The 24,986-nt window shown below is 45.4% G+C and overlaps 1 long non-coding RNA gene across 1 annotated transcript in view; it reads right to left on the bottom strand.

The window, feature by feature from the left end:
* LOC144826315 (uncharacterized) overlaps nucleotides 1–9,385 on the bottom strand; it is a 184,401-nt gene extending 175,016 nt beyond the window's left edge. Inside the window, exon 1 of the long non-coding RNA XR_013609783.1 lies at nucleotides 9,308–9,385. This is a non-coding gene — a long non-coding RNA (uncharacterized LOC144826315). The remainder of the gene's footprint in view (nucleotides 1–9,307) is intronic.
* Between the last annotated feature and the right edge of the window lie 15,601 nt (nucleotides 9,386–24,986).

The following is a 24,986-nucleotide window of genomic DNA, read 5'->3' as shown; positions in this document are numbered from 1 at the left end:
TTTTCTTCTCCTGGTATCCTGGCCAATTTGCATACCTTTTATACCCCCTCCCGCCTACTACGGTCTATGGGACAGAATCTTGTGGCTGTCCCTAGGGTGAGGAGGGTCAGTGCTGGAGTACTCTCCTTCCGTGTGTTGGCCTCGAAACTGTGGAATGTGCTCCCTTCTCCCATCTGCAGTATAAAGATCTATCTGCTTTTTCGTAAAGCTGCCAAAACATTTCTCTTCCCTTCGCTGTAAGTTGCCTTCTGGCCACTAGCTGTGCATTTTTCTGCTTACAGCGCCGGGAAGCCCCTTTGCTGGGGCAGCCGTGCGCTCTATAAGCCACAATAACATAACATTGACAGCCCGAATGCCAGAGCCTTCCTATGAGACCCCTCCCAAAGCTGTTTGACATCAGCTTTGACCCGCCACTGGAGATAAAGAATGCCCATCGCATCGGCCCCCCACGCAAGTACTCTGCCACATGACCACGTCCCCTCATTGCTTGCTTCCTAAGGCACGAACAGGCGAGGCAGCTGCTGGCTGCAGCGCTTGCCAGAGGCTCTTTCCTATTTGATGGGCATGACATATGCCGGGCTGCTGACTCTTCCAGGGATGCCAACGACTGCAGCATGGCATTCTTTTTCATGAGGCCCCAACTGCATCAGCTGGACATCAAGCATGGTCTCTTTGAGCCTGCCCACTTCCCTGGCACCAAAGACGGGGCCTACAATGACTTTTATGACCCAAAAGACCTGCACCTCTTCCTAGACCACATAGGGCCACACGAAATGGACACTCACCATGATACCCCAGAGCAGGCGCAACCTGATCCTTCCCTTTCGACACCGGATAGCAGTAGGCAAAACTCCAGTGGATCCTGGCATTGCGGCAGAGACCGGGAGAGAGCCATCCGCACCCATGACAACAAATTGTCGTCCCTATAAACTGTGGCCACCTTCATCCAGGAACAACATAGAGACAAGTGCCACTCACCCTTAAAACCCACCTGCATGCAGACTGAGCTAGAAGAGGGGCCCAGCCGGAGTCTCCCATCCCAGGGACAGACTTGGAAACGGATGCAACTCCAGAAAATGCAGACGTTAAGACTCTGGACAGCTGAATATAGCTCTCACTGTGTTAAAATCCCTAACTGTATCCATTGCTTACCTAATTGATAGTTGTATATGCAGTATATGTTACCTTCAGAAAATGGTTTAAATGTTCTTTGCTATTGGAACTGTAAATAGCGTCGCTGCCTCCGGCCCAGCTCCATATTAGACAGGCCTTCTGCTTTCCCAATGCCTCCCCCCGGCCGGGCCACCCAGCGCGCTTCCATACTGCATCAGGATGTCCCTCCTGTCCATTACCGCCCCCTCCCCTCCTGCTAACACAGCATATGCCCCAGCCCGCAAACTAATAATATAGAACCCCTCCACTCAGCCCTAGCAACAGCCCCACCCTTCCAAAGGGGCCATGTCACGCGGTGGCACCCCAGCGAACTTAGACCAGTAGACGAAGGATTAGGACCCCCAGTGCTGCTGCACAGTAGCCACCAATTCTCCCCTCCCGGCCCTCTCCCCTTCTCACCCCTACCCATCCCCCTGTTCTCACCCTCTGACAAGCCACACTACCCCTTCTGGGCTCTATTTCAAGGTCTAAATACTGGCCCCTGACGGCCCTCCTGCTATGCCACCAGACTGTAACACTGTCTCTGCGTGCCAGGACCCTACACCCTCCCTTGCCTCACCTCTTCCCACATCTCCTCCCTCATCCTCCTTCCCTCCCTCCTTCATCCTCCCCCCTCCTATCCCACTGCCCTAACCTTCCCTCCTCCCCTTCTTATTTATTTCTGCAGCCAAACCCCTCTAACTGTACCTCGCACTCCCCCTTGCGCATCAACGATGCACCCGCAAACAGTGAGACCTGTCCCTTCTGCCCTCCAACACACCCTCACACCTCCGAGGGTACTTAACACACTCTTCAGGGCCACCCAACACCACCAGCTCCTCCTTCCCCCACAACATGGATGCTGCCCACCCCCTACACGCGGTAGCATGGAATGTACATGGATTTACACATTACATAAAAAGGAAAAAAGTGCTCTCTTAGCTTCAATCAAAGAGGGTGGTCATAGCATTACTACAAGAGATACACTTAGACGCACCAGAGTCTGAGAAAATATGCAGGGACTGGGTGGGTTAGGTGATCCACAGTTGCATAGGGAGAGGAGATACCCTGGATAAGGCACCCACTTGGAAATACGGGTAGCGATCCTCATACACAAATCTCACCTGGCCACGGTGTCCAAGACGTGGATTGACCCAGACGGGTGATACGCGTTTGCCAGGTTGCGTTGGGTCGGTCTATGCCCCGACTAGAGTGAAGAAGTCGTTCCTTCTCCAACTAAACCTCATCCTGGTGGAAATAGGCACATCGCAGTATCTAATTTGCGGAGACTGGAATCTGGCAAGGGGCCCAGTCCTGAACAGAATGGGCCCCTCGTCAGAGGCAATGCCTCAGATAGAGCCTTAATGGGTGACATACTGGCAGACAATGGTCTGGTGGACCACTGGCGCCTCTTCCACCAGGCCAATGCAGAATATACATTCACCTCCCTGACCCACGGCACGTTCTTCTGTTTGGACAACTTCCTGGTCTCCCAGAGGACAGTGCAATTAGTCCAAGAAGCCCCCATCTTAGAAGCTGCACTTTCAGACCATGCCAAAAACCCTGCGCATGAATGTATAAGGCCATCGCACCCCACAGGGTAAATCATACCTGCAAGCACAACTCCAGGGGTATATCGCCACCATTCCGAGATCTATAGACTTGGGAAGGGTCCTCTGGGCTGCAGCGCCAGCTGCCTTCAGGGGCCGGCTGATGCGGGACGTGGCGCTGGCCAATAGGCAAACAGCGGCTCGGCAGAAGGAACTAGAAAAGGACATTGCGCCATATACCCTCTTTTACAGAGGTAAACCGACCTTGCAGCACCGTAAATCCTTAGAGCAGGCCTGCATGGCTCTAAATAGCCTCTTCACCTCAAAGGCAGAATATTCCTTACAAAAGATGAAAGGAAGGCACTATAAGTAGGGGGGAAAGGCAGGAAGACCACTGGCGGCACAGCTATGCCAAAGGGAAGCTGCCATGGCCATATCGCCAATACAGTCAGCAAGAGGGACAACATTTACCAGTCCCCAAGATATTGTGAATAAATTTGCTCAGTTTTACCAGACTCTTTACACTCAAGGGACGCAGGTCAATGAGGCTAAACTGACCACCTTTCTCACGGAGGCTTCCCTCCCCCGCATATTGAACAAGGGCAGAGAATTCCTTGTGGGAGACTTCAGAAAGGAGGAGATTGTGCAAGCAATTGCAAACCTTACCTATTACAAGGCTCCTGGTAAGGACGGCTTTCCGGCAGAGTTCTAAAGATGGGGAGGGTGCGGTCGACATTCTACATGCGGCATTCCAAGAGGTGGAACAGAAGTCCTCATTAGGTCCCCTCTCTAATAAAGCAGGGATTGCCATCCTACCTAATCCTGGGAAGGATCCCACACGATGCAGCAACTATTGCCCTCTATCATTGTTGAATTGCGATATCAAGATTTTGGCAGGCATTCTGGCCACCCGACTCCGCAAAGCCCTTTCCTCCCTGGTCCACTACACATAGGTATGATTCGAAGCCGGCCGCTCCTCCAGAAACCATCTGGGAAACCTGGCCCATAATTTATGGTCCGCCAAAAGCCTTCACACGACCACTGGCATTGTCACTGGACACGGAGAAGCGTTCAACCGTATCGAGAGGAGTTATTTTTTTTAAGTCATGGTGCGATTCAGACTGGGAGATCAATTCATCGCCAAAGTACGACTGCTATACGACAAAACCCCTGCCCAGGTAAACTGCGGGGTCTTTGTTTCTGACCCGTTTCCGATCCATCGGCGGACGTACCAGGGATGCCCCCTCTCTCCACTCCTTTTCTTCCTGGCCATGGAACGCCTGATAGCTACCATACGCCAGTCACCAAAAGTCACAGGCGTAACGCTCCCGCTTGGAGAATCGAAACTCTATTTGTACGCGTACAATATCCTGCTCACTCTCATGGACCTACCCCGCTCTTTAACGTCCCTGCTTCAAAGAATAAATTACTTTTCATCCTTCTCTGGCTACAAAACAAACTGGGACAATAGTGAGGGACTGCCTATCTCAGACGGAACCACAAGGGCAGCCATACATGGATTCCCCTGCCACTGGCATCCCTGGTGCCGCAAATACTTGGACGTTTTAGTGAACAAAGAGATGAAGGGGATGGTCATGGACAATCTAAACCCCCTGCTTACTCAGATGCAACACAGCTTTGAAAAATGGAAGGTGCAGGAGCTCTCTGTGTGGGGCAGGGTAAAAGGCGTATGTATGGTCATCCTCCCGCGCTTCTTATATACCTTGGGTATGCTTCCCTTACAGGCCCCTGGCCACACTGCGTTTAATCAACTCCAGGATAATATCCTTCCTGTGGGGTTGCTCAAGACCCTGACTGGGGGCGCTGAAACTGAAGACTTGCCATTCCTACAGGGGTCTTAACCTTCCATCAGTAGAACACTTTACCATGGCACTACAGCTCTCTCAAATGGCATATATGCTGCCAGGTGCCCCTGATGTACCGGAATGGGTGCATATAGAGAGGCACCTGCTATCTACAGGGATAGGCCTCTCCACTCTATATGGACAGGGGGCAAGCAGCCAAGATCCCTCCAACCTGGTGCTACTGGCCATGCACGAGGCCTGGCAATGAGCGCATCGGCTGCTGGGCTCACACCCATGATTCCACGAGAAATGCCCCCTATGGGGGAATGTAGGCATACGCATCAATAGGCAGCCGCTGACATGGCCCCTATTGGAGACGGCAGGCATGCTAACCCTGGACCAGCTCTTCCATGATGGGGACCTCAAGTTATTTACGCAACTCCAAGAGGGATTTGGCCACCCCACACGGCAGTCCTGGAAACACATGCAGCTCAGACATTGCATGCAGAAATGTCTGGGGCGTGCCCTTGGTCACTTCCAACCTCACCAGTGGTATTGTACCTCCACATGTGGGACACACACAAAGGAGTTCCATCCGACCTATACGGAGTACTTACTTACCATCTTTTCTCGCAACCCCCATCACAAGCCGTGTACATCAGATGGCAAGCCTGACTTTTAGTATCCTTTGGGAAGGATCAGTGGGAGGAGCATTTGGATGACCTGGATAGGGGGGCCCGGGAGGCAAGACTGAAATTCTGCCTCTTTTAAACCCTACAGGAGTGGCAATGGTCAACGATGAAACTTCACAGAGAAGGCCTTCTCCCGCATGCAAACAGCTGGAGATGTGCAAACACGGCTTGCGACATGATCCATATCATATGCGGATGTCCCTCGGTGCAGCCCTTTTGGGTCTACTTGGGCAAGACCCTGAGCACCACTATGCCCTTGCATCTGCCACTTACCCTTACTGCTATCCTTTCGCATGACCTGCAGCACTCCCCTGGGTTGTCGAAGCCACAAAGCTGACTCTACCGCACAGCACTTGCCACAGCTAAGGTATGTACCCTGCACCAGTGGAGAACACCGACCCCACGTCACAGGAGGCTTGGTTAGTGGCCATGATTCACACGGCCTTACACGAGCGAGTTATCTTCAACCTCCAGGACCAATCTGACTTATTCCTACAAGTATGTGCTCCTTTCTTACGCACAGAGAGTGGCAGTAAGGAATGCCCCGCAACAGAGAGCCAGATTTGGACATCACCATGACACCATCATGCGATGGAGCGCCTTACTTTACTTTACCCTTCCCCACGCATGCCCCCCGCCCCCACTCTCCTACTCAGATACCCCCATCCTCTACCACCCCGAGTTCCTTCCACTCCTACTCTTTCCGTATATAAAAATCAGCTTTACTAAAAGATGCTTTTTTATATTCTGAGCTCAGGGATACTAAACTCCATCTTTCTCTCTTGTCCCAATGATAAGTTATATTTATAAGATATTATAAACAAACTCCAATTCTATCCTATAAGACAGATAGCCTTTCAATAGTGAATAAAAAAATACACTGTATTACACTATCAGGACATGTCACACACCTCTGTACATATCCTACCTTTCACATACACTGCAACTTGCCCATGGGTCTACCTTGGGCCTACCTTAGGGGTGTCTTACATGTAAGAAAAGTGAGGGTTAAGGCCTGGCAAGTGGCTGCACTAGCCAGGTCGATATGGCAGTACCAAACTGTGCACAGACACTACAGTGGCAGGTCAGAGTTACATTTAGAGGCTGCTCATGTAGATGTCACGATCAGTGCTGCAGGCCCACTAGCAGCATTTGATTTATAGGCCCTGGGAACACACAATGCATTGTACTAGGAACTTAGTAGTAAATGAAATAAGCCAATCAAGGAAACACCAATCCACATTCACTATTTACACAGAGCGCATGTGCACTTTAGCATTGATCTGCAGTGGTAAAGTGCTCTGAGTCAAAAAACAAACACAAACAGGGTAAAAAACAGGAGGCCAAAAAGCAAAAAGTCTGGGGATAAGCCGCTGGAAAAGCCAGGTTGAACAATGTTCAAATCCTTTATCTTGGCTAAATCAAGAAAATACGTTTGTTGCACAGTGCATGTAGGAAAATCACTTGTTGTGGTATTAGGCATGGATCACTGAAACAATAATGGTCCGACTCTAGTAATGCGACCCTAGGGGGTTTCCTAAAGTGCCCCGCAGTCTGCTCCCGTGGGACCTGCACAGGTGGGTAAGGTACCTCAGCGGTGTGCAGTCATTACTGTCTACACTTGGGTGGCAGAGTGGGCTAAAGAACGGTGATGGATCAAACCCAGATCTGTTGACTGGGTGTGAGTGTTCGATTGGTTCAGATGCTCCATCCATCACCACCCCCTTTTGTACCACTTTGTTCACCATAAGTTGGCAGGGTATGCTCAGACGTGAGTCCCTTGCTCACTTTGCCACTGGATTCACACAAGCCGGGCTGAAGACGGCTGAAATGCCAGAAACCGGTCCTCGGAAATTTGTTTCCGGTCCAGGGAAGGCATGGCTTGGCAGTTCGGGCTGGACTGTTCCCATGAGGCACAGGGTCAGACTGATTTGCATATGGCCATATCTGAACTGGGGTGGCAGAGTGGGCTAAAGAACGGTGATGGATCAAACCCAGATCTGTTGACTGGGTGTGAGTGTTTGATTGGTTCAGATGCTCAGTCCATCACCACCCCCTTTTGTACCACTTTGTTCGCCATAAGTTGGCAGGGTATGCTCAGACGTGAGCCCCTTGCTCACTTTGCCACTGGATTCAAGCAAGCCGGGCTGACGACGACTGAAATGCCAGAAACCGGTCCTCGGAAGCTAGTTTCCGGTCCAGGGAAGGCATGGCTTGGCAGTTCGGGCTGGACTGTTCCCATGAGGCACAAGGTCAGACTGATTTCCAGTTGGCCATGTTTGAATTGGGATTGGCAGAGTGGGCTAAAGAACGGTGATGGGTCAAACACAGCTCTGTCGACTGGGTGTGAGTGTTTGATTGGTTCAGATGCTCCATCCATCACCACCCCCTTTTGTTCCACTTTGTTCACCATAAGTTGGCAGGGTATGCTCAGACGTGAGTCCCTTACTCACTTTGCCACTGGATTCAAGCAAGCCGGGCTGAAGACGGCTGAAATGCCAGAAACCGGGCCTCGGAAGCTTGTTTCCGGTCCAGGGAAGGCATGGCTTGGCAGTTCGGGCTGGACTGTTCCCATGAGGCACAGGGTCAGACTGATTTGCATATGGCCATGTCTGAACTGGGGTGGCAGAGTGGGCTAAAGAACGGTGATGGATCAAATCCAGATCTGTCGACTGGGTGTGAGTGTTTGATTGGTTCAGATGCTCCGTCCATGACCACCCCCTTTTGTACCACTTTGTTCGCCATAAGTTGGCAGGGTATGCTCAGACGTGAGTTCCTTGCTCACTTTGCCACTGGATTCAAGGAAGCCGGGCTGAAGACTGCTGAAATGCCAGAAACCGGTCCTTGGAAGCTTGTTTCCGGTCCAGGGAAGGCATGGCTTGGCAGTCGGGCTGGACTGTTCCCATGAGGCACAGGGTCAGACTGATTTGCATTTGGCCATGTCTGAATCGGGGTGGCAGAGTGGGCTAAAGAACGGTGATGGATCAAACCCAGATCTGTTGACTGGGTGTGAGTGTTTGATTGGTTCAGATGCTCCGTCCATCACCATCCCCTTTTGTACTACACTTTTTGGCACGGCTGAGAAATACTTGCAATATACTAACGCGCACCATTTTTCTCATTACACACGGAAGATTCCCTTCTACAAACCAGAGCTTTGCAGAGCTTTGGATGTAACAAATACCAGTAGTCGGTTCTTCTAAGGTGAGGGGTCCCCAGAATTCGCTCAGAGATCTTCATTTATAATTTTATATAAACTATATTCCTACCAAGGGGATGGTGGTGCTTCCACCACTGTTCAGTTATCATGATTTCCCATTTTTTTCTATGGACTTGTAGTTGTTGTAACCTTAAGTAAGTGTAACAATGTATAATACTCGGTGATATTTGGTGTGGACTTACACGAGTGAGCGAGCGCAAGGAAGGGTGTGCATGTGCATTGCTTCCACGACTGAGAGGTTGGGTGTGTTATGTTCTGGGTTGTCTTCTTGTTGGGTATCTTGGGGGGAGGGTACTGAGAGCTAATAGTTATGACAAGACACTACTATAACTAGACGGGCAGGGGATTGTGGTGGGTTCTGAACTTCTGATTGAGGTGTGAAGAAGGTCCAACCTCCCATCACAACATCCTATTTTCTTGTTCAAAGTTCTGTATGTGCAAAATCCCTACAACACTAGTAGTATGTTCTATCCTATCAAAATAGTAATTAATCTGGTTGGGCATTTGTTGGTGGGAATTGTCGAAAAGCCTTAAGATTAACAAAGACTCAAGATCAATAAGACTAGAAGTAGTACAAGAGGAAAACCCAAAGGACTGGACTCAATGGCTAGAGCTACTGGTGAATCTGAGTTTTATTTAAAACCTGCTAAAAAAAGAGTGGCCAACTGGGCAAGCTTAGCTACTACAGTCAGACTATTAGTAGTAGTACAGACAGTCATCATAGCAGAGGCAGTTATAGGCAGGGATATCAAGAATTTCGTAACAGATAGTCCAGATCGAAGGACAATTGTTGGTAAAAAATAACATTAAAAGAAACTGAAACAATAGTTTTGGTGCAGTAAAAGTTAGGGAATAAGAATTATTAATATTAAAAACAAGAAGAATTACTAGGGCCAGCAGAAGAGCCCTCGTCATGGTCCTCTTGTCCCTGGTGGTGTTCTTGTGCTCCAGCTGACTCAGACCCTGTCTTCTTGCCCCTGGGTGCTGATCATGAAAGATATAAGAAAGAGACAAACATTGATGATTGGTGTGACGGTCACAAAAACATTTATGTAAACAACAATTGCAATAAATAAATTGACCGATCTCATCTGGTCAACAAGTAGTATTGGGGGATTTGCGGATCGACTACTATTTATCAACACTAATCCAGTCTTTCATTTTGATTCCAGAATACTAACTAAGCCTAAGTAGTACATTCCACCTTACCTAGCCCACCTATTCCAGGCGTGCCAATTGTATTAAGTATGCATTTCCACTTCTTTTAGTCCTCAACAATGCATAAATAGTCAAATGGAGGACACATGACTAAATTTTTGTGAATACCACATTTTTGGTTGATTGATTGATGCTGATGTTCTGCTACTGCTAAGCCTATTACCACTCATTCAACAAACTAGAAAAGGTTCTACTAAAGACTGGGGTACTAGCAGCACGTGACGTAACAGAGGGGGCATCACGCATACCACTAAAAAATTACAAACTCATACAAAGTAACTAAACCTAAGTATCAATCCGCCCCTATCTCTTAGTGACAGGACAAAGTAAGGACTAGAGTCACTATAGCATTACGTAACTTGATTTCTCTAAAATAAACTCTTACATAATTACGCTAAGCGAGCCCAAATGCAAAGTTGTAAACAAGTATGATTAGTAGCGCAGAAAAGCACCTGTGTCGTAACAATGGCAGAAGACTTTTAAACTTAATTTACCTGTAATGTAAGCAGCAGCATTCTAGCTGGTTGGAAAAAAAAGATATTCGCAATATATAACACAGAGCAGAAGAACAGACACAACGTAGTAATAATTAAAAAGTTACTCACCAAGACCCAGGACCTCCACTCCTAGCAGGTCCAGCAGGTCCTGCTCCTGGTCCAGGATATCGGACCACCGGTGCGTCAGTTGGTTCTGGGTGCGCCAGACCCCAGAGCAGCGAAACACTGCATGGCCCACCTTCCCCCACCGTTGCCGACGCTCCCGGAGCCCGGACCCACGCCTGCCACCTGCTGCCAGGGTTAAGGGGAGGTGGCGCTGCACAAAGAAAACCAGTGCAGCCAACTCCACCTCACCAAATAAGGCCTGTGCCTGCACCTCATGCGGGTGCCACCTTCGGCAAGTAAGTCGTCGCGGCTCTGGTTCCTGCGTCGACCCCTTTGCCCTTTCGACATGGTTCTGGGGCAGATGGGGCGGGAAAGAAAATGTAAAAAAAATTAAAAAGTGAGTGAAAGAAATGAAAGGAGCAGGCAATAGAAAAAGAGTGAAAAAGTGGTTAAAAGCACACATAAGTTTGACAAAAACAAAAATATAGAAGCAGGAAAATAGTCAGAGAGATAATAAATAAAATAAATTTAAAAAAGTGTCTGGAAACAAAGGATTGAATAGATAGAGGTAGGATTCAAAAGCAGGCCCCAGAACCATAGCAATGGAATGAAAAACAAGATGGCCTTGCACATTGTGACCGCGTGGGCAAGTTCCCGCGATAATTCCCCCCCAAGCACGCAAAAAGCGTTGCGAACACGTAAAAGCCTTCCCGAATAGAAAATACGTATCGAGAAGGGGCTCGAGCATGCATTGCGTGACCCGGAACAGGAAATAAGCATCGCGAGCGGGCGGGACAAGTGAAAACAAGATGGCCGCGCCCATAGGCGACCGCATGGGCAAGTTGGCGAGACATTTCCAATCACGCAGAAAATATCGCGAACAGGAGGGAAAGAAACGTCTGCGTCTTTGCGATATTTCCACGTTTTTGCTGAGATTTTTGACATTTTCGCGATAGTTTGCGAAAGTCAATATCGCAAATTCCGCCCACCCCTACAAATAAGGTAGTTTTATCTTTTTTTGCTGTGTACTGACGTCACGCTCTTGATATCCGATTTGCTGTTTCTTTGTGTACTGGATGCAACTCCCAAAACACAAAATAAAAATATTTTTTTTAAACAAAATGTGCTACTTTTGGTGTGATAGTGACTGAAAAGCTGAACCATACACAACATTAACTAACAAAAAAATGGTCAGGGGTTCTGCCCATTTAACCCTCCCATACCTGAGCAGGAGACATCCTAAGATGAAAAAGTAGCAAAAAAAGGTACCAAAGGGATAGATCCAAATTTAATTTTCAAACAAGAAACAATTAATTCTCTTGTGACACAAAAATCAAACATGCAAAAAATTCCTATATAAATTCTTCAGCGCACATATGAGCGGACATCAAGGGGAGCACAACAACCAACAATATATCTACAGAATATCACATATACATATATACAAATATACATTACATTTACAATAACACGTTTCTATGTACCCCAAACAAAACAAAACAAATATATATACAAAAATCTATATATATATATGTATCCTAATTCGGATCGGTGCCTCCACTTAGTTTATAATGAGTGCACAACACAATGGTAGTCCCAAGAGTAAAGCACCTGGGGGATATAAAGTCAACCCAATCTATATTTATATAGGTGCCAATCAGGAAAAATCCAACAAATAATTTCAACGTAACAAGGGACTCCAATTGAAGCAAAAGGTGTCGACGCAGTCGCGGTCGCGTTTCAGCCTGATGATGTAGGCTTCATCAGGACAATGGGTACTCTGATAACAATTAAATACAAGTATTATAACATTTTACTAATCAAGTCAAAAAGTAAGAATCCAAATGTTCGAATCACATCAAAGCTGCACCAATAACATCAACTCCCCCATGTGTGGAAATGCAAGGTCTAGTGATATATACACAGAATAGGTGAAAGAACCTGCAAGAGAGCCAAGAAAAGGCAAAGGATGAGCACCAACAATCCACCAGTGTGTAAAGAAGACTCAAGTAAAATGAGCGAAAAGATATTAAATATACTGACATGTGTATAGAAGAGGCCATCAACTGTATCTCTATGTGAGAAGACAGACATCTCGAAGAACAAAAAGTGACACCAAAATTATACACCAATTGTCTTCCCACGATAAATTCCAATACTAGGAGACTCAGAACCTGACGCCCAACAGGAGGAATAAATATACCTATACTTATCGGTCCTCGAAGATTCTTGGACAGGTGTTAGCAGCCCGCAGACACACCCACCCTCAAGGGAGGGGTGTGTGGGGACGGGGCAGAGATAACTATCTGCCCCCACGACAAGGAAATCTTCCTAAAATTAACATATAACAAAAACACAATTAAGTAGTGATCCCCATTGTCACTTAAAAATAGGGGAATCTCATCACAATGTCCATAAATCTGAGCCCTGTCATACCTTAATATATATGTGGTGAATCCACTTGGATGGGTCAAACGTGGCACAGGCGTGGTTCGAATTCCACGTGTTGTCTGCCGACACACAGACATCGTGCATGGAAGAGAGAAACAAAAAGAAAGAAAAGGGAATCGTCCATTAGCAACCTCCTTTTGGCCTCTGTTCCCACAAATTCAATGACCCCTGTCTACCAAACAAACCAGGCGCGTGCAAAGGTAAAGAACGCGTCACTCTTTGGACAGCACTGCAAGCATATGTCAGCACTGTCAGCATATGTCTACACCTCGCACAACTAATCCAAACAAATGGGAAACCTTCCAAAAAACCTAGGCATGCAAATGTCAGCAAGTTTCATGTATCTAAAGTCCAAAGGACGCGGTGAGCAACCGAGCCCGCCTGTATATCACAAACTCGCCCCGGTATTATCACACTGCCGGTCGGCTGTCCAGCATGATTCCCAGCAGACACGGCAGACCACAGTGGAAAGGGACGCAAATCTCTCTAGATGGTAACTATCGCGCTAGCTCGCGCGAATATATAACTATTCCGGTCCAAAGGATCTGGCGCCACAACAAATGAACAAAAGTAATTACCTGCAGCAACAAACTAAAGGCGACACGGACAACCGATGTTCGCTCCTTACACAACATTAGTCTTTACAAACCTAACATCGCGACTCAAAAGAGTATAGTTCTCTCTGTGATATGATGAGGAGTGATCCTGTTTGCAGGAAAATATCGAAAGCTGATTGGATAAAAGAAGACGAAGATGAAACTCTTGCCTATTTTCTGAAAATGTGTTGCAAATGCAGGTGCATGTTCCTTGACTATGCCCTCCCCAACTTCCATTGCCCATTCCATTTCTAGTTACCTAGACCCTGAGCCATATTTCTCTGAGACTACTGAGTTTTTAAGTTTCCATTTATAGTATGTGCTACTTTTATATTTTAAATTAATTGACCTGAATTATTGTTAATGCTTTATACCTTCTACCACTCTCTCTACATAGAGCTCTTTATGAGCTCAGACTGACTCATTACTCCACATTCTAGGAGAAGGAATTATTTTCTTTATGGAACATGCTTAATGCATTTATTCATACTCTGCATATTGTTTGATTTTGACAAGATTCTACATTTGAATTATTGATGAATGTGCTGGATGAACTAACAAAGATAACTTACTAAAATATTTAGATTTGATAAAAACCCTTAAAACTCAATTCTAACTCTTTTTCTCTACTCAAAAATAACATTCATGTTAGTTGATTGTGATGATAATTTACTTGATGCAAACAGCGGGAAAGCAATGGTGCATCAGCAAAGACACCACCAAGGGGACCAACTTCAAGACCTCCCTAACCCTCAACCACCGACTACTGTGGGAGAAGAAGAGAGATCCCCTAAGTGGTTGCATCGACTCCAGCTGCAACCACAGCAAGGAACTCTTTAACATTGTCAAAGAGTTCTCCAACCCCTCAGCCACTGAAAACAACATTACCCCTTCGCAAGAGCTCTGCAACAACCTTTCTAATTTCTTCTACAACAAGATATCTTCCATTTCCAAACCCTTTGAACCCCAAACAAAGCCTACTGACTTCCTTGACCTACATACCCACACAGCTACCAGCTCAGACCATCTACCGACCATTTGGAAGCTGCTCACCCCTCAGAAAACTATTCCCTTCATGAACTCCATCTACTCAGTAGCAACCAATGACCCCTGCCTAAACCTTATCTTTATCCTTATCCTTGGAAGCTACAAAATCAGCTGCAAACTTACTTCCCTACAAAATTGGTACATCACACTAGACCTCAACACTAGCTAAGAACACTACGACGCTTCTCTCTACCTCTAGAGACCACAGTCCATTAGGGTGTTTAGTCTGCTCCAGGAAGGCCAATTTTCTTGGGGTATAGGGTCCCTCCTCAAAATTGTCAAAATTCACCAACCATTTTTTGAGACCCTTGGTGAGTTAAATGCCCTCATAGGTGAACAAAACAACAATGGGTGTGGTTCTAATCAGTAAGGCTGAGCCCTTTTAACAGCAAGAACAAACAACCTGCCAATACTGATATGATACTCAATTTAAATCGAAGTCAAAACGGCGCAAGAACACTAGATCAATACATGCTGTCACTATTTAATAGTGGTTATTCGTAGAAAATCATTTAGTCAAACTCCTCTATTTTTTTTTTCAAAACAAACTTCATGTACACAAATACACAAAAACACCACAAGGATATATACCAAGAAAGACTTAGAAAAAAGATTTGGAAAAAATCATACAAAGTCCCGCTAACAATTTAACAAGTGTTACCACTCACACTCATACTTGTACATTCATACAACATTCACCAATCACCAACAAATAACATCCTACAAGCAATCACGTGCCCACTCCTTGGTTATCTGAGTCTTTTTTTCAAATTATTTAACCAAGCAACCTAGATTGAACAAAGGGATGATTTGCAACTAAACTTGGCTGTGCATAACATCTATTCACAATATTATTGTTCAAAACAAGTGTTGTTTAACAATGCACAACACAAAACACCTTATTCAAGACACAATTCTTTGGTACAAAGAAAAAGGTCTACGCGTTTCGAACCCTCTATTTTCAGGGTTTCTCCTCAGAACCAAGACACTGTAGGATAAAAAAGAGAAACAATATATATATATTTTTAAATGACTGTTTGACTCAAAAGCACTATTCCCTTGTTGTACCACCTCAAGAGAACACATCTTACCGATTCGAAATACACCAATGAGTGGAAATCAATGTCATGAAGTTGTGGTGTTTAATGGAGGTGAAGCCTTAATTTTGTGTTTCTATTAAATGAGCTGAAAGCAAATAGTGAAGGCGAATATTCACTGCCACTCGCGAAAAATGAAAAGAGTATGGTGTATCCTGTAGATTTATTTATTTATTTTATTTATTTATGCGATTTGTTGAGCGCGAACAATTGCCCAAGGGCGTCTCGGCGCTATGGATGAGAACAGATTGAAAAAGTGAATTGAATTACTGGTTGAAGAGCCATGTTTTTATTTTTTTCCTGAAAATGGTCAAGGTAGGAGCAGCCCTAACGTGTGGTTCAAGGGAATTCCAGAGTTTTGCCGTTGAAACATGGAAGCTACGATCACCCCATGCCACCGTTCTAGTGCGTGGGACTGTCATGGTGAAATTGTTCATTGACCGGAGTGATCGGTTAGGGACATGAAATGTGAACTGATCAATGAGAAAACGTGGGCCTTGTTTGTGCGTGGCTTTATAGGCGATACAGAGCGCCTTGAACTATATTCTATTTCTGACAGTGAGCCAGTGATATTTTTTTATGGTGTCAGAGATAGATTTGAATTTAGGAGTGTTCGAGAGCAGTCTGGCCGCGGCGTTCTGTATAGATTGTAACCTCTTGATGACTTTATATTGGGCATTGACCAAAGGTCCGTTACAATAGTCCACTGAGAACATGACAAACAAGGTGACCAATGTTTTTCCGGAATTAGGAGGAAGGAATGGGAGAATCTTTTTTATAGCTTTCAGTTTGAAAAATGACGATGAAACAGAGGAATTAACATGGGATGAAAAGGTAAGTTTGTTGTCTAGAAGTATTCCTAGATGTTTAACCTTGTTAGATGGAAGGGGGGGAGGGCCCAGGTTCGTGGGCCACCAAGTATCGGACCACATAGGGGTAAGCTTGCCAAAGGTCATGACCTCAGTTTTATTGGAGTTCAGCTTGAGGCAATTTACTGACATCCAATTACTGATGGCCAACATGCCCTGCTTAAAGTTGGCTGCAATTTTGTCTCCATTCTCCTCGATGGTAAGAACCAACTGGGTGTCATCAGCGTAGGATGTTAGGCTCATCCCCCAATCTTTAATAACCCTTGCCAAATCAGTGACATAGATATTAAATAGGGTTGGACTGAGAGATGAGCCTTGGGGGACACCACAAGGGAGAACCAGTTGTTCAGACAGGAAGGTATCTAGCTGAACTGTCTGGGTACGGCCGGCTAGAAAAGATCTCAATAGGTCTTTTGCTTTGGTTTGAATGCCTATGGCAATGACACGGTCGATCAGAATGTTATGATCGACCGTGTCAAAGGCCGCTGTGAGGTCAAGAAGAATGAGTACTGCCGCTTTTCCCTGGTCAAGTGCTTTCCTTATCTCTTCGGTGGATTTGATGAGTGCGGTCTCAGTGCTGTGCAGTTTGCAAAAGCCGAATTGACTATCATATAATAGAGAATTTTGTTCTATAAATTGAGAGATTTGGGAGTTCATGAGTTTTTCAACTATTTTTGCTGGAAATGGCAAACTAGCTATGGGTCGATAGTTGTTCGTATCTTCCGCATCCAGATGGGGTTTTTTAAGTAAGGGTTTGAGAAGCGTATCCTTCCAGATAGCAGGATAGATTCCAGTGCTGAACATGATGTTAAAGATGTTAGCAAGTTGGGGTGCGATGATATCAGAGATAGGGAGGAGAATAGAGGCAGGACAAGGATCTTTGGGTGATCCTGACTTAATAGATTTCATGGCCTCAGCAACTTGGACAGAGGTAGTGTCCAAGAATTGTGAAAAAATAGAATGTTTTATTGGAAACAACATTCGGGCAAGTGTCCGTGGGAGTTTCTTGTGAAAGATTAATGTAAATGTCATTTACCTTGTCAAAGAAATAAGTGCCCAGATTGTTACAGAAAGCTTGGGAAGAATTAGGGGTGGATTGGGGAGGCAAGTGGGACACTTTGGCTACCACTTGGTAGAGTTCTTTGTTGGAGTTCTTGGCTTGCTCTATTTGAGAGGAATAAAATGTGCTTTTGGCATTTTGGATAAGAGATTTATACAGGGTCATTTCTCTCTTATAGATAGCCTTGTCTTCAGCGGAGTAGGTCTTTTTCCAGTGTCTTTCTTTATTACGACAACGTTGTTTCTGTAGCCTAAGATCCTCAGAGTACCAAGGTGCCGACGGGGTGGTGCGATTTTTAAAAATGGTTTTAGTAGGGACTAATTTGTTTAGTGCCATTGTAAGCCATGCAGCGTATTCTCTGGCTGCGCTATTTGAGTCTTGGGGTAAATTGGTTGCCGAGGCAGATAGCAGATCGCAAAGTTGTTGGTGGTCAATGTGTTTCCAGATGGACGCCAGAGCAACCGGAGAGCAGGTAGGCAAAAAGTGTTGTGGTCTATTATGTGGACATTTAGCAAGCCTTGACGTAGCCGAATGATTTACTTGACTTCCGCGTTTTTTTGTAGAAATAGCTTTCACGAAAAGTACACTAACTGAGCAGACACCTTTCCTGAATCATTGAAGTGTTTAAAGCAAACTGCAGGTATGCTCTGTATGAGTGGATACGCCACACTCTTTTCATTCCTTGCGAGTGGCATTGAATAACCGCCTTCACTTTTTGCTTTCAGCTCTGGGGGCGCCCGCTGAAATGACTTCTCATTTAATAGAAACACAAAATTAAGGCTTCACCTCCAGTAAACACCGCAACAACTTCATGACATTGACGAAGTAAGTGGTAGCTTAAGTCAAAGCATGCCCTAGATGCGGGCCCTGATTGAGCCCTGTGCTGACAGATCTCTCTCCATTCATCTTTTCCTGTCTTTTTACTGCAGCAATACCGGATTAGAGATCGTTTTTTTTTTTAACATCCATGACTTTTGTCTGAAAACTAAGGTTTATCATAAACCAATGGATATCCACAACTTACTACGCTATGATACTTTTCATCCCAAATCATGAAAAGATAATGTATGGGTAGGCCAATTTCTTAGACTAAGCAGAAGTTGCACAAATAAAAGCTCATCTGTTGAACATGCTGCATTTTTGTCTTGAAACTTGAGGTTAAGTCCTATGCTCATCAATTGATCAGAAAAGCTAAGTAAAGATTCATTATTGCAGACTTTCAAAAATATGGAGAATTATTGTCTGGTCTGTGTCACTCCATTTGGCACTCAATCAAATCAAATTAGAAAGTCGGTTTTGAAAAATTGGAGGATTCCGACATTGGGCTCTCTAGACTTTAATAAACCTATGTTCACCTTTAAGAAAGGGAATATGCTGAGAAAAATTGTGGTTCATACAAGACCAAAGCAGCAGAACACCACAAACCCTACCTATGTGGAACTTACATCCAGTGGTTGGCCATTTTCCATGCGGACATTGATATATTCACCCTCTTACAAGAGCAACTAAGGAATTGGATCATGGCCTTCAGGCACCATGGGTGTTGAAGAACAAAAAAACATTGTGACAGCACTAATGTGGTGTGCATTTTGAACTCTTTTTTTATTTTTTTATTTTATAAATATATATGCAGCACATAGGATCAAAAATCTGAATAATTTGTTACATCGCTCCCCCACCCCCATCCCAAATCTCAGCGACAAAACCAGTGTACATTACAAGCCGTGGGAATTCAAAGAGAAAACAGTTTATCAGTTCATTGAAATTCATCCAAAAACTTGTCAATAGAAGGACCTTCAGCGAGCCCTAGGAGTTCACCTAGTTAAGGGCTCCCATATCTCTACTCCTTTTCTTTTAACCCGCTTGCCTTTTTTGTCATAGATGGCACTCTCGAATTTACAGCCTGCTTTCAACCGAGCCAGCCATTGGGCAAACATTGGGGGATTCAGATCTATCCAGTGGGAAGCTATACAGATCCTGAGAATGGTCATGTCAATGACTATGAAAACTCCCCCATTCCTCCTATTAAATGTGTCATGTAAGCCAGCAGGATGATTGCAGGGGTTAGTTGAATGTCCTGTGATAGAACTCTGCCCAGGAACTGCCGTACTTTATCCAGAAAAGGTTCTAACTTCGGGCAGGTAGCGAACATGTGCACTGAGTCTGCACTGAACTCGGAACATCTAGGGCACATTGTTCCTCTACCAGTTCCCCATTTAGCAATCCTGCTGGGAGTTATATATAAGAAGAATCCTGTCTTATAAAAGTGTGCTTGTAATTTGGCTGACAGCAGATTGCTCTGAGCGAAGCTCAGTGCGAAACAGAAGGTCTTACAGGGGACATTGAGTTTCTGCCACCATTTTTCCTCTACCTTTCCCAGATCATCGGCATTTGATTATTTAATATTGAATAAATGTACCCAATCCATGGCGGAGATAAACCCTGCAGGTTATTAATGAAATCAAGCTTTGCAAAACCTGCCAGCCCTCCCGATTTGCGAGTCAAGAAGTCTTTGATGGCATGGTATAAAAAGGTCTGATTATCATTAAAATTGTAATGGGCTTTAAGATCATTAAAAGAACGAACACCTTCCAGAGTCAAGAAATCCCCCAGCTTTAGAATGCCAGATTCATACCACTTTTGAAGATACATCTTTCCGAAGATGATTGGTAGATTAGTATGGTTGTTAATATGTGTATAATAGTTTAGTCTGCCTAATCCAAAGAGTCTGCGTATGTTGTCTAAGTCCCTGTATGTGTTCGTCTGAGTCTTAAATCTGATCCGCGTGTAGTAGCCGAATTCTAGTTGCCTCCAAAGACAGCCTTGCGCCGCCTCTAAAGTAGTAATATATAGGGAGATGGAAGTCCTGTGGGGCTCATGTCAGGATGTGCATGCAATAGTTCAGTACAGTATTGCAAGACCCCAGCCCACTAGTACAATCTTAAGTTAGGGAGAGCCCACCCTCCTCAATCTCTCAGAAGAGAGAGTAGTTTAAAAGCCCTCCTCAGCTGGAAGTAGGCCCATATAAATTGGGAGAAAATGTGTTCGAACTTTGGGAGCATACTGTTGTTGAACTCTAAAGGGATTGCCCTAAAAAAATAAAGTAGTTTGGAGAAGAAAATCATTTTTAAAACGTTACATCGCTCCACTACAGCCAAGTGTAGTTTGTTGATTCTGTTGAGTGTTATCTTGGTATCAGCCGCTAGCAGAATCAAATTTTCCTTTACTATTAGGTCTATATTAGCGACGATATTGACCCCTAAATATTTAGCTTTATGGACTATCCACCTGGTTTATTTCTTCATTTAAAATAATCTGTTTTTTTGTTTTATTAAGTGCATATCCGAACAGCTTCCCAAACTCTTGAGCCTCTTGTTCCAAGGCCTTGATGGCCAATTTGGGTTCCGGGGTCATCACTGCTAGATCATTGGCATAGGCCATGAAGCTAGTGTCCATACCAACCTGCTCACCACCGAAATGTCAGGATTGAGTTTGATTTTTTTAATAAGTGGATCAATATATATGGCGAAAAGCAGTGAGGAGCAAGGGCACCCCTTTCTCGTCCCTCATGAGATCTCTAATGGCTCCGTCATTTGTCCATTGATTAAGATTCAGGCTGTGGGATTTTGATATAAGACTTGAAGGGCTTGAATTTATCCTAGGACCAAAACACATCCGCCTCATGACGTCCCATAGGAATTACCAGGAGACGCGATCAAAGGCTTTTTCAGCGTCAAGTCGGATTAATGATATTGGGTCTCAGGTCACCTTAGCAGAGTGATGATCCGGCAGATGTGTTCTGTGGTACCCTTTTTGGAAATAAACCCATGCTGCCATTTAGAAACAAGCGACTCCATGCTGGTAGATAGTCTAGATGCAATGATCTAAGAAAATATTTTGGAGTCGGTGTTGATAAGCGTTATTGGCCTATAAGAGGACATCTCCAGTGGTGATTTGTCTTTTTTAGGAAATATTACAAGTTTTGCTGTGGCCCAAGAGGGACGTGAAGGAGCACCGTTAAAAATGGAAATTGCGACTTCCGTAAAAAAATATTTGATTTGTAGGGAGAAGATTTTTATAAAACTCAACTGGGATGCAATCCATACCAGTGGCTTTGCCATCCGGCAGGCTTGCAAGTGCGGGTGCGATTTCTTCCCAGGTCGGAGAATTTTCCATTTGATCATATCTCTCCTTGCTGAGTTTGGCAAGTGATGTTGTCTCAAAGTATTCAGCAATTTCCCTTTCTCTGATCTCTGAGGGCCTAATATTCTCCTCTGTGTAGAGATTTTTATAAAATTCATGGAAATCCCCACTGTATTTTATCCGGGTCGCTGGTAGTCTCTCCTGTGATAGTTTGGATTGAGGATATTACATTAGTGGTTGCCTGTTGTCTAGTAGAGATGGCTAGTTGGTGACTGTGACGGGGTGGGCGGACCAGACATGGATGGACCTACAGACTGGTGGTCCGCCACCCCCCTTTCACCATGCCCCTTGTCCCCACAGCTACCGCAGTATACCTGGGCCGCTGATCCCGAGTCCGGCTGGACCGAAGATACCTACTCACGTGGGCCCTTTAAGGAAACTAACAGTGTGGCCGAGGCTCCGCCCATCGATGACGGCACGACAGCAAAAGCCGGAAGTATCCTGAACTCGTCGGACGGAGTTTCCGAGGAGGAGGTGAATCTCGAGGAGGACGGACGGAGAGAGTCGGAGGGTAGCGAGAGCGGCAAGCCAGGAGGCCAACGTTACCACTCTTCGCCCAGCCACGTTCCCACGGGAGGAGCGTGGCTCCAAGAGGTACGGGGAAGGGTAGCGGGTTGGGTCGGGCGGAAGAGGCAGCCCCGAGAGTAAGGAGCACCGCCCTAGAATCCCCTCCCTCGTCACGAGCACTTCCCTTCACCCCAGTATGTGTAAAGTGAGCACTGGTGTAAGGTTGTTGTGTCTTCACCCCCGGCCCTAATCTTGAGTCCCAGAGTGTTACACGTACCTGACCCCCATTTCTCTTTATTTTGGTACCGGTGTGGAGCCACGAGTAAGAAGATCCCAGGGTCCGACGAAAACCACGCCTGTCAAGACCTATGGATTATAAAGCTGGAAAAAGCATTCTTAGTTTGGGACACGGTTATCTTATATGATAAAGTGGACTGCCACCTTCAATGAAAAAGACATACATCCCTATTAAACCCTCTTTAAAACCTCTATTGAAGGCGCCTGTGTTTCTCTTTACCCAAACTTCACCGGTCAGTCAAGTGGTCGACTCCCCACAAGTCCCAGCCCCCTCGGGACAGTGACCAATAAGTTTGCTGCACTCATATATCTTCTCCCGGGCCCAGGCCCACTTCGCGGCCACTCTCTCCATGAATACAGTCCCAATCTCAGCGTTAGCAGCAACTACCTCAATCTGTGCAGCTTCGATTTCTACCCCTAGCTGGATAGCCTGTGTTAGTTTCACTTCTGCTTTTTTCATTATATCTTGCACTGCTAGATCATTGGCATAGGCCATGAAGTTAGTGTCCATACCAAACCTGCTCACCACCGAAATTTCAGGATTGAGTTTGATTTTATTAATAAGTGGATCAATATATATGGCGAAAAGCAGTGAGGAGCAAGGGCACCCCTTTCTCGTCCCTCATGAGATCTCTATTGGCTCCGTCATTTGTCCATTGATTAAGATTCTGGCTGTGGGATTTTGATATAACGCTTGAAGGGCTTGAATTATCCTAGGACCAAAACACATCCGCCTCATGACGTCCCATAGGAATTGCCAGGAGACCCGATCAAAGGCTTTTTCAGCGTCAAGTAGGATTAATGATATGGGGTCTCAGGTCACCTTAGCAGAGTGATGGTCCGGCAGATATGTTCAGTGGTGCCCTTTTTGGAAATGAACCCATGCTGCCATGTAGAAACAAGAGACTCCATGCTGGTAGATAGTCTAGATGCAATGATCTAAGAAAATATTTTGGAGTCGGTGTTTATAAGCCTTATTGGCCTATAAGAGGACATCTCCAGTGGTGATTTGTCTTTTTTAGGATATATTACAAGTTTTGCTGTGGCTCAAGAGGGAGGTGAAGGAGCACCGTTAAAAATGGAAATTGCCACTTCCATAAAAAAGTATTTGATTTGTAGAGAGAAGATTTTATAAAACTCAACTGGGATGCAATCCATACCAGTGGCTTTGCCATCCGGCCGGCTTGCAAGTGCGGGTGCGATTTCTTCCCAGGTCGGAGAATTTTCCATTTGATCATATCTCTCTTTGCTGAGTTTGGCAAGTGATGTTGTCTCAAAGTATTCAGCAATTACCCTTTCTCTGATCTCTGAGGGCCTAATATTCTTCTCTGTGTAGAGATTTTTATAAAATTAATGAAAATACCCCCTGTATTTTATCCGGGTCGCTGGTAGTCTCTCCTGTGATAGTTCGGATTGAGGACATTACATTAGTGGTAGCCTGTTGTCTAGTAGAGATGGCTAGTTGGTGACCAATAAGTTTGCTGCACTCATATATCTTCTCCCGGGCCCAGGCCCACTTCGTGGCCACTCTCTCCATGAATACAGTCCCAATCTCGGCGTTAGCAGCAACTACCTCAATCTGTGCAGTTTTGATTGCTACCCCTAGCTGGATAGCCTGTGTTAGTTTCACTTCTGCTTTTTTCATTGTATCTTGCAGAACAAAAACCTGCGCTTTCTTGTTTTTCTTTCTCCTAATGGAGAATTGCAGCATCTAACCCCGAATGTCTGCCTGTAAGGTGTCCCACACAGCCATGGGGCTGACCCAATGTGTATACTCAAAAACTCTTGAATCCATCCCTGCATGTGTTCCCGATATCCATTGGCATATAGGAGCGCCTTTTCAAAACTCCAGCTTAAGCCTTCTCCTCTGTAACCCAGCCCCCTGATATTTAAAATGAGTGGATTATGATCTGACATGAATCGGGGTGCGATGTCAATGGAGCAATCTTGAACCAGAGAGGATCAGACCATAAAGTCTTGCGAGAGAGATGGGGAGCTGAAAAAAAGTAAAACCGTCTTGTTTGAGTTTTAAATCAGCCCATACATCCTTTAGACCATGAGTAGTCATTAAGGTATACATAGCCTGGAATACCTTTGGTTTCCTGCCTCTGTAGTTCCATTGGTCACTCATTTTCCAAGTACATGTTTAGATCCCCGCAAAAAATTATAGGAAGCGGCCAGTGTGCTAATTCCCCATTCACCCAATTGATTATCATGGGTCTTCTATGTTAATCCTGTAGATAGAGCATATAGTAAAGACACGATTAGTGGGTAGGGAGCATCCTGAGATCACCCACCTCCCAAGGGAATCAGAGTTTACGCAATTAGTTTTTATAGGAAGTTTTTTTTGTGCCTTAAGACCAACTCCTTAGACCAGTGCACCCTGAGAGGTTGCCCTGATGACTTTGTACCCCAGTGAGTTCAGCAGATATTTCTGTGCTCTTTCAAGGTGCATCTCCTGGAGGCTGACTATGACGGCCCCCAGTGAGCGTAACCCCTGTGCTACATTTTGCCTTTTTGTGGCATCGTTTAGGCCACAGATGTTTACAGGTACAATTCTGAGTTTATCCAACATACTCATTTTATAAGCTGGGTTGATTGACCTTGTCTAATGGCCATT

Source organism: Lissotriton helveticus, chromosome 3_2 (genome assembly GCF_964261635.1).
Source record: "Lissotriton helveticus chromosome 3_2, aLisHel1.1, whole genome shotgun sequence".
In the NCBI taxonomy this organism is placed as follows: domain Eukaryota; kingdom Metazoa; phylum Chordata; class Amphibia; order Caudata; family Salamandridae; genus Lissotriton; species Lissotriton helveticus.
Note: the sequence above shows the minus strand (reverse complement) of the source record. Positions and strands in the feature narration are given on the sequence as shown.